Source organism: Bombina bombina, chromosome 6 (genome assembly GCF_027579735.1).
Source record: "Bombina bombina isolate aBomBom1 chromosome 6, aBomBom1.pri, whole genome shotgun sequence".
In the NCBI taxonomy this organism is placed as follows: Eukaryota; Metazoa; Chordata; class Amphibia; order Anura; family Bombinatoridae; genus Bombina; species Bombina bombina.
This window is the reverse complement of record NC_069504.1, coordinates 691,679,559-691,696,419: the sequence shown is the minus strand read 5'-3', so window position 1 is coordinate 691,696,419 and position 16,861 is coordinate 691,679,559. Positions and strand designations below refer to the sequence as shown.

At 38.4% G+C, this 16,861-nt stretch overlaps 1 protein-coding gene across 3 annotated transcripts in view; it reads right to left on the bottom strand.

Annotated features, from left to right (window-relative positions):
* Positions 1-16,861, bottom strand: part of LOC128663452 (mucin-2-like) — a 225,994-nt gene that overhangs the window by 84,574 nt on the left and 124,559 nt on the right. The gene's annotated exons all lie outside the window — the stretch shown is intronic.

Below are 16,861 nucleotides of genomic sequence, written 5' to 3'. Positions count from 1 at the left end.
ACAGATCATCTTAACTTATTGGCGCAGCTCAATGGGAACTGAAACTATTCCTATTGGTGACTTTGGCGGCACATTGGCTCCTGACTGCATGTGTAGACAGTGAGTGGGACAGTAGTGTGTTTGCAGTGCAGGCAGTAGTTAGTCTGACTTGCAGAGCTCTGAGAGCGGCAGCTTAAACGCTGAACTGAAGTCAGAAGTCAAAGTTTTTTTGTTGTTGCAGCTAGCTCCCAATAGTGCATTGCTGCTCCTGCACTTGATATATGGATAGGAAGTGGAAGATTAAAAATGCTTGATAATGAATTGCGAGTGTCTTTACCTAATATTCCACCAAATATTCAGAAACTGTGTTCATCCCATCAACCTCATACAGCCCATTAAAATAGTAAGTAGCTATTGGTGGTATTAAACTTTTTTTTAATTCTTGCACATACTTACATACTGTTACTTGTAAATACATTTCATTATTATATAATTTATGTATGTGTCCGTATCTCTTAAAACAGTTAGTTTAACCTCCTGTTTGCTAGTACAACTGATGTACTGTGTCGCAAAATGATGTAGGTCTAAAAAGTGCGTCACCAACAGAACCTACTTGTGTAACTGTGAAGAGAACCAGTTTTAGTATACAGACTAAAAAGTACAGTGAAGATAATCTTTCCCCATAAACAACATAAGAGTAGCTCCTGAAGTAAAGAAGCTACCAATCAGCAAGCGCAAACCAGGTTTCAAATCCCTTTAATAGCCTCACAGATATGCCTCTTATCTTTGCTGTAACCAATGTGTTCAGCTAGTTCTCATTAGTAAATTGCTGCTCCTTCAACAAAAAATAACAAAGGACTGAAGTAAAATGAAAAGCTATTTAAAGGGACATAATACTTTACGCAACGTAACTACCGCAGCTTTCAAAAAGTCTTTTTTCAATGGGACTTCCACAGCGCTAGTATTACAAATTTGCCTGTCCGGCCAAAAAGTGAGCAGTACAGCCCACAACTACAAGATCCGTACCGTAAACTGAAAGTCAGTAGTTATGGCTTTTATGTTACAGAGTTGTACCATAAAACTCATAACTAAAGTGCTAAAAAGTACACTAACACCCATAAACTACCTATTAACCCCTAAATCGAGGCCCTCCCGCATCGCAAACACTAATATAAAATTATTAACCCCTAATCTGCCGCTCCCGACATCGCCGCCACTATAATAAACATATTAACCCCTAAACCACCGTACTCCCGCATCACAAACACTAGTTAAATATTATTAACCCCTAATCTGCTGACCCTAACATCTCCGCAACCTACATTACTGTTAATAACCCCTAATCGGCTGCCCCCAAAATCGCCGCCACTATACTAAAGTTATTGACCCCTAAACCCTAAGTCTAACCCTAACACCCACTAACTTTAATATCATTAAAATAAATCTAAATAAAAATTACAATTAATACCTAAATAATTCATATTTAAAACTAAATACTTACCTATAAAATAAAACCTAAGCTAGCTACAATATAACTAATAGTTACATTGTAACTATCTTAGGTTTTATTTTATTTCACAGCTAAGTTTGTATTTATTTTAACTAGGTAGACTAGTTAGTAAATAGTTATTAACTATTTACTAACTAGTTAAAATAAATACAAATTTACCTGTAAAATAAAACCTAACCTTACACTACAATTAAATCAATAACATTAATTAACCCCTTAACGACCGAGGACGTGCAGGGTACGTCCTCAAAAAAAAGGCAGTTAATGCCTGAGAACGTACCCTGCACGTCCTCGGTTTGGAAAGCAGCTGGAAGCAATCCTGCTCGCTTCCAGCTGCTTTCCGGTTATTGCAGTGATGCCTCGATATGGAGGCATCCTGCAATAACTTTTTTAAGCCATCCGGTGCAGAGAGAGCCACTCTGTGGCCCTCTCTGCACCGGAGATCGGTGGCTCCCTGCGTTGGTGGGTGGGAGCCGGACCGGGAGGCGGGTGGCGGCCATCGATGGCCCTGGTTATGTGCAGGGGGGGGCGGGATCGTGGGCGGGGATGAGCGGGGGCGCGCACGGACGCGCGCGCGTGCACGGGAGGGCTGGGGCGGGCGCGTGCACGGGGAGGGAGCGGGTGGGAACCGCTACACTACAGAAAATGTGTTAATAAAAAATGTTTAAATGCCTTAATATTTTTTTAAAAAAAAAAGATCAGCAAGGTGGTGGGGGTTTGTCTGTGTGGGGGGGGAAGCTACACTACAGAAAAAAGCCAAATAAATATAAAAAAAGCACTTTTTTTTTGCAAACTGGGTACTGGCAGACAGCTGCCAGTACCCAAGATGGCCCCCAATGAGGCAGAGGGGATGGTCAGAGAGCGGTTTTGGGGGGGATCAGGGAGGTTGGGGGCTAAGGGGGGGATCCTACACCCTAGCATATGTAAATATGCTAAAAAAATTATTATTTTTTTTTTAAAAAACCCTTTTATTTTAGTACTGGCAGACTTTCTGCCAGTACTTAAGATGGCGGGGACAATTGTGGGGTGGGGGAGGGAAGGGAGCTGTTTGGGAGGGATCAGGGGGTGGGATGTGTCAGGTGGGAGGCTGATCTCTACACTAAAGCTAAAATTAATCCTGCAAGCTCCCTACAAACTCCCTAATTAACCCCTTCACTGCTAGCCAGAATACACGTGTGAGGCGCAGCAGGATTTAGCGGCCTTCTAATTACCAGAAAGCAACGCCAAAGTCATATATGTCTGCTATTTCTGAACAAAGGGGATCCCAGACAAGTATTTACAACCATTTGTGCCATAATTGCACAAGCTGTTTGTAAATTATTTCAGTGAGAAACCTAAAATTGTGAAAAATTTAACTTTTTTTTCAATTTGATCGCATTTGGCGGTGAAATGGTGGCATGAAATATACCAAAATGTGCCTAGATCAATACTTGGGGTTGTCTACTATACTACACTAAAGCTAAAATTAACCCTACAAGCTCCCTAAAAGCTCCCTAATTAACCCCTTAACTGCTGGGCATAATACACTTGTGGTGCGCAGTGGCATTTAGCGGCCTTCTAATTACCAAAAAGCAACGCCAAAGCCATATATGTCTGCTATTTCTGAACAAAGGGGATCCCAGAGAAGAATTTACAACCATTTATGCCATAATTGCACAAGTTGTTTGTAAATAATTTCAGTGAGAAACCAAAAGTTTGTGAAAAAATTTGTGAAAAAGTGAACGATTTTTTGTATTTGATCGCATTTGGCGGTGAAATGGTGGTATGAAATATACCAAAATTGTCCTAGATCAATACTTTGGGATGTCTACTAAAAAAAAATATATACATGTCAAGGGATATTCAGGGATTCCTGAAAGATATTAGTGTTCTAATGTAACTAGCGCTAATTTTGGAAAAAAGTGGTTTGGAAATAGCAAAGTGCTACTTGTATTTATGGCCCTATAACTTGCAAAAAAAGCAAAGAACATGTAAACATTGTGTATTTCTAAACTCAGGACAAAATTTTGAAACTATTTAGCATGGGTGTTTTTTGGTGGTTGTAGATATGTAACAGATTTTGGGGGTCAAAGTTAGAAAAAGTGTGTTTTTTTTCAATTTTTCCTCATATTTTATATTTTTTTTTATAGTAAATTATAAGATATGATGAAAATAATGGTATCTTTAGAAAGTCCATTTAGTGGCGAGAAAAACGGTATATAATATGTGTGGGTACAGTAAATGAGTAAGAAGAAAATTACAGCTAAACACAAACACCGCAAAAATGTAAAAATAGCCTTGGTCCCAAACGGACAGAAAATGGAAATGTGCTGTGGTCATTAAGGGGTTAAATACAATTAACTAAATTTAAAAAAAATAAAATAAACACTAAATTACACAAAATAAAAAAGAAATTATCAAATATTTAAACTAATTACACCTAATATAATAGCCCTATCAAATTAAAAAAAGCCCCTCAAAATAAAAAAAAACCCTAGCCTAGACTAAACTGCCAATAGCCCTTAAAGGGGCCTTTTGCAGGGCATTGCCCCCAAAAAATCATTTATTTTACCTGTATAAGAAAATACAAACAACCCCCCAACAGTAAAATCCAACACCTACACAACCAAAACCCCAAATAAAATCCTATCTAAAAAAACCTAAGCTCCCCATTGCCCTGAAAATGGCATTTGGATGGGCATTGCCCTTAAAAGGTCATTTAGCTATTTTTCAGCCCAAACCCTAAGCTAAAAATAAAACCCACCCAATAAACTCTTAAAAAAACCTAACACTAACCTCCGAAGATCCACTTACAGTTTTTGAAGACCGGACATCCAGCCTCAACGAAGCCGGGAGAAGTCTTCATCCAAGCGGGCAGAAGTCCTCAACGAAGCCAGGAGAAGTCTTCATCCAAGCGGCAAGAAGTGGTCCTCCAGGCGGGCAGAAGTCCTCATCCAGATGGCATCTTCTATCTTCATCCTTCCGACGCGGAGAGGCTCCATCTTCAAGACATCCGGCGCAGAGCATCCTCTTCTGACGACGTCTACTGAAGAATGAATGTTCCTTTAAGGGACGTCATCTAAGATGGCATCCCTTGAATTCCCATTGGCTGATTGAATTCTATCAGCCAATTGGAATTAAAGTTGAAAAAATCCTATTGGCTGATCCAATTGAGCTTCAATCCTATTGGCTGATCCAATCAGCCAATAGGATTGAGCTCACATTCTATTGGCTGTTCCAATCAGCCAATAGAATGCAAGCTCAATCCTATTCGCTTATTGGATCAGCCAATATGATTGAAAATCAATCCTATTGGCTGATTGCATCAGCCAGTAGCATTTTTTCAACTTTAATTCCGATTGGCTGATAGAATTCTATCAGCCAATCGGAATTCAAGGGACACCATCTTGGATGACGTCCCTTAAAGGAACCTTCATTCTTCAGTAGCCGTCATCAGAAGAGGATGCTCAGTGCCGGGTGTCTTGAAGATGGAGCTGCTCTGTGTAGAAAGGATGAAGATAGAAGATGCCGTCAGGATGAATACTTCTGCCTGCCTGAAGGACCACTTCTTGTCGCTTGGATGAAGACTTCTCCTGGCTTCGTTGAGGACTTCTGCCCGCTTGGATGAAGACTTCTCCCGGCTTCGTTGAGGATGGATGTCCGGTCTTCAAAAACTGTAAGTGGATCTTCGGGGGTTAGTGTTAAGTTTTTTAAGGGTTTATTGGGTGGGTTTTATTTTTAGCTTAGGGTTTGTGCTGAAAAAGAGCTAAATGCCCTTTTAAGGGCAATGCCTATTCAAATGCCCTTTTCAGGGCAATGGGAAGCTTAGTTTTTTTAGATAGGATTTTATTTGGGGGGTTTGGTTGTGTGGGTGGTGGGTTTTACTGTTGGTGGGTTGTTTGTATTTTTTTTTACAGGTAAAAGAGCTGATTTCTTTAGGGCAATGCCCCGCAAAAGGCCCTTTTAAGGGCTATTGGAAGTTTAGTTTAGGCTAGGTTTTTTTATTGGGGGGGGGGGGGCTTCTTTATTTTGATAGGGCTATTAGATTAGGTGTAATTAGTTTAAATATTTGATAATTTCTTTTTTATTTTGTGTAATTTAGTGTTTATTTTTTTGTAATTTGGTTAATTGTTTTTAATTAATGTAATTGATTTAATTGTAGTGTAATGTTAGGTGTTATTTTAAGGCAGGTTAGGTTTTATTTTACAGGTAAATTTGTATTTATTTTAACTAGGTAGTTAGTAAATAGTTAATAACTATTTACTAACTAGTCTACCTAGTTAAAATAAATACAAACTTAGCTGTGAAATAAAAATAAAACCCAAGATAGCGACAATGTAACTATTATTTATATTGTAGCTAGGTTAGGTTTTATTTTATAGGTATTTAGTTTTAAATAGGAATTATTTAGGTATTAATTGTAATTTTTATTTAGATTTATTTGAATTATGTTAAAGTTAGTGGTGTTAGGGTTAGACTTAGGGTTAGGTTTAGGGGTTAATAACTTTAGTAGAGTGGCGGAGATGTTGGGGGCGGCAGATTAGGGGTTAATAAGAATAGGTAGGTGTCGGCAATGACTGTAATGTAGGTGGCGGCGTCATTGGGGTGGCATATTAGGGGTTAATAAATGTAATGTAGGTGTCGGTGGTGTCGGGCGGCAGATTAGGGGTTAAAAAGTGTAATGTAGGTGTCGGCGATGTCGGGGGCAGCAGATTAGGGGTGTTTAGACTCAGGGTTTATGTTAGGGTGTTAGGTGTAAACATACATTTTCTTTCCCCATAGGAATCAATGCTGCTGCGTTACGGAGCTTTACCCTCCTTTATTGCAGGTGTTAGGCTTTTTTTGAGCCGGCTCTCCCCATTGATGTCTATGGGGAAATCGTGCATGAGCACGTAAAACCAGCTCAAAGCAGTGCTGGTATTTGGGTGCGGTATGGAGCTCAATAGACATATTGCCTGCTAACACCGGGTTTTTGCAATCCTGTAATAGCAGCGCTATAGAGAGGTGAGCGGTGGAAATAACTTGCAAGTTAGCAAAACTCGTAATCTAGCCGATAGGGATGTTCAGGTGATATTTTCTAGTCAGCTTTTTACAGCTATTCTGCATCACTTTCAAGTGTTTCAACATTTGGGTATTATATCCCTTTAAAACTGCATGCTCTCTCTTTTTATCATAAAAGAGACATTGTGGGTTTTGTGTACCTTTAAAAACTTTATAACTGCATAATAAAAAGACAATGCAATAAAGCTTACATTCAATTTTAAGCAAGCAGTAGATTTTTTCATTTTTTTCTGACAAATTTTAAACTTTCCTTTTGATTTACCTTCCCCTATATCATGTGACAGCTGTCACCCACACAGCTGTGAATTATTTGCTTTTCTACAAAGAATACGACAATAATTAAGTAAATTTAAAAATACAGGTAGATTCAAAAGTTCTTTTTTTTTTTAATGCTCTACCAAAATCAAGAAAGTTTAATTTTGACATTTGCTGTCCCTTTAATGGCATATTCATTTTGTACCATATGTGTATATTAGGGCTATTTGTGTAGCTTGAAATACATGGGGGGGTAGTTATCAACGTGTCTACTTTTCCTGCCTTTGCCGGCCCAATACGCCCGCCTAAGCTCGCCTCACATCGCCGCCGCGGACCTGCAAAAATTTGCCTAAGTTATCAAAAAATCTGTCAAAAAGCCGCGCACTAAGTACGGGGCGATGAGCAGCGGACTGTCAGAGTTATCACTCATCCGATCTCGCTGCTCTTCGGCTTTTTGACAGCTTTATTGATACCCCTGTCACTAAGCACCCACACTAACTACACTGTTCTACCCCCTATACCGGCGCCCCCGGAGCCTCCCGCAACTAAATAAAGTTAGTAACCCATAAACCGCCGCTCCTAGACCCCGCCGCAACTCTTATAAATGTATTAACCCCTAAACCTCTGCTCCCGGACACCGCTGCCACCTACATTATACCTAGTAACCCCTATCCTGCCCCCCCTATACCGTCGCTCTCTATAATAAAGTTATTAACCCCTATCCTGCTGATCCCGCACCTCGCCGCAACTAAATAAATAGTTTAACCCCTAAACCGCCGCTCCCTGACCCCGTCGCAACCTATATTACATTTATTAACCCCTAATCTGCCCCCCCTACACCGTCGCCACCTATAATAAATGTATTAACCCCTATCCTGCCCCCCACTACACCGCCGCCACTGTAATAAAATTATTAACCCCTAAATCTAAGTCTAACACTAACCCTAACACCCCCTAACTTAAATATTAATTAAATAAATATAAATAATATTTCTATTATGAACTAAATTAATCCTATTTAAAACTAAATACTTACCTTTAAAATAAACCCTAATATAGCTACAATATAAATAATAATTATATTGTAGCTATCTTAGGATTTATTTTTATTTTACAGGCAAATTTCTATTTATTTTAACTAGGTACAATAGCTATTAAATAGTTATTAATTATTTAATAGCTTACCTAGCTAAAATAAAGAGAAATTAACCTGTAAAATAAAAACTAACCTAAGTTACAATTACACCTAACACTACACTATACTTAAATAAATTATTCCTATTTAAAACTAAATACTTACCTGTAAAATAAACCCTAAGCTAGCAACAATGTAATTAATAATAACATTGTAGCTATTTTAGGATTTATATTTATTTTACAGGTAACTTTGTATTTATTTTAGCTAGTTAGAATAGTTATTAAATAGTTATTAACTATTTAATAACTACCTAGCTAAAAGAAATACAAAATTACCTGTAAAATAAATCCTAACCTAAGTTACAATTAAACCTAACACTACACTATCATTAAATTAATTAAATAAATTAACTACAAATAACTACAATTAAATACAATTACATAAACTAACTAAAGTACAAAAAATAAAAAAGCTAAGTTACAAAAAATAAAAAAATAAGTTACAAACATTTTAAAAATATTACAACAATTTTAAGCTACTTACACCTAACCTAAGCCCCCTAATAAAATAACAAACCCCCCAAAAATAAAAAAATGCCCTACCCTATTCTAAATTAAAAAAGTTCAAAGCTCTTTTACCTTACCAGCCCTTAAAAGGACCTTTTGTGGGGCATGCCCCAAAGAATTCAGCTCTTTTGCCTGTAAAAGAAAAATACAACCCTCCCCAACATTAAAACCCACCACCCACATACCCCTAATCTAACCCAAACCCCCCTTAAAATAACCTAACACTAATCCCCTGAAGATCATCCTACCTTGAGTCGTCTTCACTCAGCGGAGCAGCGATGGAACCGAAGAGGAGATCCGGAGAGGCAGAAGTTATCCTCCAAGGGGCGCTGAAGAAATCTTCCATCCGATGAAGTGATCCTCCAGTCGGCGCTGAAGAAGTCTTCCATCCGGGCGATGTCATCTTCCAAGAGGCGCTGAAGAAGTCTTCTATCCGGGCGATGTCTTCTTCCAAGCGGGGTTTTCAATCTTCAATCTTCATCCCGCCGACGCGGAACATCCTTCTTTACTGACGGACTACCGACGAATGAAAGCTCCTTTAAGGGACGTCATCCAAGATGGCGTCCCTTCAATTCCGATTGGCTGATAGGATTCTATCAGCCAATCGGAATTAAGGTAGGAAAAATCTGATTGGCTGATTGAATCAGCCAATCAGATTCAAGTTCAATCCGATTGGCTGATCCAATGAGCCAATCAGATTGAGCTCGCATTCTATTGGCTGTTCCGATCAGCCAATAGAATGCGAGCTCAATCTGATTGGCTTTGTAATTGACTAAATGAAAGTACATTACAAAAACTTTTGATAATGTGTTAAGAATCCAGAGTCCACATTTTGTCCAGAATTAAACAAGTTGAAGTGCATTATCATTTTCATTTCAAAGGTTTTTCTTTCCATGGTGTTTTTGAAGTTGCCTCTGAGAATTTTGATTTTGAGGTTTTGGATGGAGTGGTCAGGTTGGGTGAAATGGTGACCAACAGGGGTACAGTATTTTGTTTCACAGTGATTTTTGATTGAGTGTCTGTGTAAGTTCATCCGAAGGTGCAGTTTTTGGCTTGTTTCTCCAATATAGCATCTCACTTTACATGCAGTGCAATGTATCATGTATACCACATTTGCAGATATACATGAATATGGAAAGAAAACTTCAGTTTGGGGGACGGCCTTCAGATTACCTGCTTTGATGTATGTTCAGTATATTTTTTTCTAGAGAGATAAGGTCTGGTGGTTGGTGGAAAGGAGGTATTGCAGAGGAAGACGTTTTCTGAAGCTTAATGCCTTGTGATCGAGTAGAGGACCTACTCAACAGAACCACTGATTTTCTTAACAAAATCCGCCAGATAACAGAATTGCCAGAGGATACTATACTTTTAGAGTTAAGAAATGTAAGGTTTTTAAAATTTTAATGTCCAACTATTGTATTTCAATATGAACAGCTTTGAAACAGTTAAAGATTAGCCAGACAGGAATCCCATGTCAGATCCGACCATTTAGACAGGTGTAGCAAGGTATAAAAGGTGTGATTATGCAGTCACTAGTACAGCCTGATGAAACTGCATTTTTGCTGAGAAACGCGTTGCTGTGATTGTTTTTATCTAAAATAAACCTTTTTATCTGAGTCACCTTGCTACCTGTCACTTATTGCCCTGGTGCAATCCATACCCAACATCGGTGTCTCTCTTGGTTGAGACCGTAACCGTTGATCCGGACCTGACAGGTGAAGTGGCCTGCAATTGGATATCCAGGGATCACGTGTACCGGCTTCTGTGTGTGTCCGTCGGGCGACTCTGAACAGTCCCGATCCGCTTCAATAGGCACAGTACGTGTGCCGCTGCCTCTGTGAGTATATCCTGCACACAGGGGGGGGCTCTTGGCCCATTGTTCTGACGATATTGTTTTATGTTTGGCGCCTCTCTTGTTTTCTCCTCAGTCTCTAGAAAAGTTCATTTTAAGCGATTGATGCATGAAATAGATTAAATGATTTATGAAAATGTTAAAGTTTTTTTTCTCCTTCTGCCATATGATGAAAATATCATCTATGTAGCGAAAGTATTTGAAGGGTTTGTGAGAGTGAGTGGCTAGGAATCTCTGTTCTAAGTCAGCCATGAAGAGTTTTGCATACTGTGGTGCCCATGGCTGTTCCCATGGTTTGTAAGTAGATGGAGTGGTTGAAGATGAAATAATTGTAAGTATAAATTCTGTAAGTTTACTGACTGTAGAAGCACTATATGTCTGGTTAGGGCTGTCGGAGGAAAGAAAGTTTAAGCAGGCATCAATAACATCTTTATGTGGAATATTGTTGTACAGGGATTCCACATCCATTGTCACAAGTATAGTATCCTCTGGCAATTCTGTTATCTGGCGGATTTTGTTAAGAAAATCAGTGGTGTCTTTTATAAAGCTAATGGTGTTAATAACTAAGGGCTTAAGAATATTTTTCACTAGGCCCAATATTATAATATAAGAATATTCTCCACTAGGCCTAGTGGAGAATATTCTTAAGCCCTTAGTTATTAACACCACTAGCTTTATAAAAGACACCACTCTTAGCTATTCTGTGTTTTAAGATATAATCTGTAAATTCCATTGAATTGGTCAGTATTGCTTCAGACTCTCTGGACTAAGACGGCTACTCCAATATATATATATATATATATATATATATATATATATATATATATATATATATATATATATATATATATATATATATATATATATATTATATATATATATATATATATATATATATATATATATATATATATATATGTGTGTGTGTGTGTGTGTCTTAATAATAACTATATAATAATATATATTAATAATGTGCTCCCTGTGTATTTACTGTAAATATTTAACATTCAAATGTTCTTCCAATACAGGAAAATTGTATTTTTTTATTAAATATATATTCCTATATATCTGTATATACCTATACTTCTATATATTCCTTTAGATATATGGCCATAGAAATATATTTTACATTACCAGATATACAGTATCTCAAAAAATTGAGTACACCCCTAATATTTTTGTAAATATTTTATTATATCTTTTCATGTGACACTGAGGCCTGCGCCGCATATGTAATCTCGCTCCTGGTCCTAGCAAACTAGATGAAGGAAAAGATTGAGAGAGAATTTTCTGGCAACAGGAATGCAGTAAAACCATATCAGTGTTTATTATGAACTTATTACAACAAAATAAAGCAGTAATTTCAAGGTGATGATTAAACTATAAATGTTACTTAGCTTTGGAAGTTGAATAAAGCATCTGTTAGACCTTTCTCAGATGCTGCCAGAAAATTCTCTCTCAATCTTTTCCTAGTCTGCTAGGACCAGGGGCGAGATTACATATGCGGCGCAGGCCTCAGCGCAACTGCTGAAACCTGCGTCGCCCGTAAATTCACCTTGCACATCGGGGATTCACATAAACCGCACCGGCAGTTCATATACTGCCTTAAGTTGGATAAACTAGCGATGTCTTGAAATGTGAGTAAATACACATTTCTGGAGTCGCCAGTGACTTACGGTAGTATAGAAACTGCCGGAGCATAAGAAAAAAAGTTAAATCGCCCATAAAAGTCTAACACTCCTCCCAAAAATAAACCCGACACATCAAAAACCCCAAATCACCCCACATCGCCACTAATAATAAAAGTATTAACCCCTAAACCACCAACCCCCCACAACGCAATATACCTAATTAAACTATTAACCCCTGAAAGGCCTTTCACCCACATCACAATCTAATAAATTTATTAACCCCTAATCTGTCATCCCCCCACAACGCAATAAACCTAATTAACCTATTAACCCCTAAACTGCCAGCACCCCACAATGTGATAAACCTAATTATCATATTAAACTCTAAACCGCAAATCCCCCACAATGCAATAAACCTAATTAACATATTAACCCCTAAACTGCCAAATCACCACAACTCAAATAACTAATTTAACTACTATGCCCCCTAACCTAACACCCCTTAAATTAACCCAAATTACATAAAATAATAAATTACTAAATTAAAATTAAAATAAAAAATCCTAACAGTAGATTTCAGTAGCTCTCATCCTATTGGCAGATTTGAAAATGTCAGCCAATAGGAATGCAAATCTTCAGTGTGCTGCGGTGATCGCATGAAGAGGATCCTACACACTGGGTGTCCCGCCACCAGCAAAGATGCTCTGCGCCGTCACGACTCCATGCCGCCAGGATGAAGCAAGAAGATGGATGGTCCCGCGCTTGATGAAGAGGAAGCTGCCAGGAAGAAAACCCTCACCGCCGGACTTCAGGAATGGTGAGTACCTATTTGGGGATTAGATTTAGTTTTAGTTTTATTTTTTGGGGGTGGCTTTATTTTAGATTAGGGCTTTTTTTATTTTCATGGGCCGTAAAAGAGCTGAATGCCCTTTTAAGGGCAATGCTCATACAAATACCCCTTTAGGGGCATTGGGTAGCTTACGTCTCATTAGTGTTAGGTCTTTTTTTATTTTGAGGTGTTCTGTGGGTGGTGGGGTTTACTGTTAGGGGGACTTAGTATTTTTTATGTAAAAGAGCTGTTTAACTTAGGGCAATGCCCTACAAAATGCCCTTTTAAGGGCTATTGGTAGTTTAGTTTAGTTTAGATTAGGGGGTGTTTTTATTTTGATGGGGGGTATTAGATTAGGTTTTGTTTTTTGATAATTTTCTTTATTTTTTTCTGTAATTTTAGACTTTTTTATTTTTTGTAATTTTAGAATTATTTATTTTAATTTAATATCAGGTTGTTTTTTTAATAATGTTAGGATTTTTTATTTTAATTTTAATTTAGAATTGTATTATTTTATGTAATTGGGGTTAATTTAGGGGTGTTAAGTTAGGGGGCTTAGTGATTAAATTAGTTATTTGTGATGTGGGGAATGGCGGTTTAGGAGTTAATAGGTTAATTAGGTTTATTGCAATGTGGGGGATTGTGGTTTAGGGGTTAATAGGTTAATTAGGTATATTTGTGTTGTGGGGGGGGTTAGTGTTTTAGGGGTTAATAGTGTAATTAGGTTTATTGTGTTGTGGGGGATGGTGGTTTAGAGGTTAATCACTTTATTAGGTTAATTGCGTTGTGGGGTTTTGGCAGTTTAAGGGTTAATAGGTTAATTAGATGTTTTGCAATGTCAGGGTTGGCAGATTAGGGGTTAATTTACTTTATTAGTTATTGCGGTGGAGGATGGCAGTTGACAGGTAGATAGATATTGCGCATTGGTTAGGTGTTTGTTACTACTTTCAAGGAGTTACGGTGCTCACATATTCAGCGCAAAGCTTGCTGTTACTGCCTATGTGTAGCGAGTTGAAAATAGAATAAATGTCTCCATGCACTGTCCTTGCACTGAATATGTGATACCGGTTTGCAACACGGTTCTATGTTAGTTTATGGAAGTAAAATTAGCGGGCGACTGGTGAAATATACGCACTACATATATATGCAATTCCATATATGTGATTTCAATACCGGACTAAAAACTAGCGACACCGCATATGGAATCTTGCCCCTAGTCTGCAATCTAATCAATATGCAAAAAGTTTTATTACAAAGTTATATAAAAACATTATTCTCCATCACCAAAGCAATATATATATATATATATATATATATATATATATATATATTGTAACAGGAACACTTTTAACCACGGTCTTCTAGGGCACAAATGCAGTCCACTGTAGTTTAAAAGGCTTTATTTTTCACAGCAATAACAAACAGGCAGTTCATTTTCAAAAGAGGGAAATCCTTCCTCTGCAGCAAAGTTAAGTACTTTTAAATGTGTCCCAGCACTTCACAGCATCCACAAGTGCTTTGTAAAAATAATGTCCTTTTACAGTTCACAGGAACAAAAGTCTTTTACACAGTGTAACAAACACACACCAGCTTCTGTAGCTGTGTAACTCTCTCCCAAGGCCTAAGTGAGGCTGCTATTTAAACCCTCACAACTTCTAATTAGCCACACCTGTGATTAGCTGCTGGACAGCTTCACAGCTGTCTGGGATAATGGCCCACCCTCTCTCCAATTATCCCAAACCCCAGGGACCCAGAACACAGTTTATCAACTGCATAATCAAATACACACTCTTTCTCCCTGGGGTTTTAACTGAAAGGAGAAATAGCATGTACAATGCTTGGTCTTAAATATCTTCCATTTATAACCAGGCCTTGCTTTCTGTCACATATCCTCCCCCCCCCCCCCCAGCTCACACCCAGTGGGTTGAGCGACCATGGACATCAATGAATGTACCCGAGACAAACCATCAGCATTGCCCTGCAAAAGACCAGCCCTGTGCTCAACAGTAAAATTGAAGGGTTGCAAGCTAAGAAACCACCTAGTAACCCTTGAATTTGTTTCCTTATTCTGACTCATCCATGTGAGAGGAGCATGATCTGTTATTAATTTAAATTTTCTTCCCAACAGATAGTACCTAAGGGTCTCTAAAGCCCACTTAATGGCAAGGCATTCTTTCTCCACTATAGAATAGTTCTTTTCCTGTGAAATAAGTTTTCTGCTTAGGAAAAGGACAGGATGCTCTTCTCCCTGACACTCCTGCGAGAGAACTGCTCCTAAACCAACATCAGAGGCATCTGTCTGTACAATAAAATCTTTAGCGAAATTGGGGGTACCAAAACTGGATGGGCACAAAGGGCATCTTTAAAATGCTTAAAAGCTTGTTCTGCTTCTGGGGACCATTTTATCATAATTGGGGCCCTTGCTTTTGTGAGATCTGTCAAGGGTGCCGCAATTGTAGCGAAATTCGGGATAAACCTTCTATAATAACTAGTTATCCCAATAAATGCTCTCACTTGTTTTTTAGTTAGAGGCTGTGGCCAGTTCTGTATGGCCTCTACTTTTGTTGTCTGAGGTTTAACTAATCCTCTACCAATAGTATAACCCAAGTACTTAGCTTCCTGTAAACCAACAGTACATTTTGCAGGATTGGCAGTTAACCCAGCGGACCGTATTGCATCAAGTACTGCTTGAACTTTTGGAAGATGGGATTCCCAATCTGTACTATAAATTATAACATCATCCAAATATGCTGCCGCATAACGAACATGGGGTTTCAGAATTCTATCCACCATCCTCTGGAATGTTGCCGGGGCCCCATGTAAACCAAATGGCAACACCGTATACTGAAATAAGCCCTCTGGGGTTGAAAAAGCTGTCTTTTCCTTTGCTTGACTAGTGAGAGGCACCTGCCAATACCCTTTCGTTAAATCAATTGTAGTGAGATAACGTGCTTTTCCTAGCCTTTCTATCAACTCATCTACTCTAGACATTGGGTAGGTGTCAAATTTGGAAACACAATTAAGCTTACGAAAGTCATTACAGAACCTTAATGAACCATCCGGCTTTGGAACAAGCATGATTGGACTGTTCCACTCACTTTGTGATTCCTCAATTACCCCAAGCTTTAACATTTTTTCTACCTCCAGTTTAATAGCCTTTCTACGAGCCTCAGGGACCCTATAGAGTTTAAGGCAGACCTTCTTCCCTGGTTCTGTTATTATGTCATGCTTAATAACATTAGTTTTTCCTGGTACCACAGAAAATACCTCTTTGTTTATTCTAATAAAATCCTTGACCTCTCGCTTCTGATGTACAGATAGGGTTTCCAATATATTTACCTCTGGTACAGTGACAGGGAGTTCTGTAGGTTTTAAGGCTACTAAAACTTCCCTATCTTTCCAAGGTTTTAACAGATTTATATGATATATTTGCTCAGGTTTCCTTCTCCCTGGCTGACTTACTTTGTAATTAACATCACCCACTTTCTCAATTATCTCATATGGGCCCTGCCAAGTAGCCAAGAATTTATTTTCAACTGTATGGACCAGAACTGACACCCTATCCCTAGGTTGAAACACCCTGGCTCTAGCATTATGGTTGTAGCTGTACTTTTGTGCTTCCTGTGCTTTTCCCATATGTTCCCTTACAATGGGCAGGACAGCATCCATACGATCCTGCATTTGGGAAATATGTTCAATAATACTTCGATAAGGTGTTGTCTCTTGCTCCCAAGTCTCTTTAACTATATCTAGTAATCCCCTGGGATGCCGCCCATATAACAGTTCAAGTGGGGAAAAACCTGTAGAAGCCTGGGGAACCTCCCTGATAGAGAACATTAAATAGGGTAACAGAAGGTCCCAATTTCTCCCATCTGTGTCAATTACCTTTCTTAGCATACTTTTGAGAGTTTTGTTAAACCTTTCTACTAAACCATGAGTCTGAGGGTGATATACTGAGGTCCTTAGTTGTTTTATGCCCAACAATTTACACAATTCTTTTGTAACCCTGGACATAAATGGAGTTCCTTGGTCTGTCAAAATTTCCTTAGGTATCCCGACCC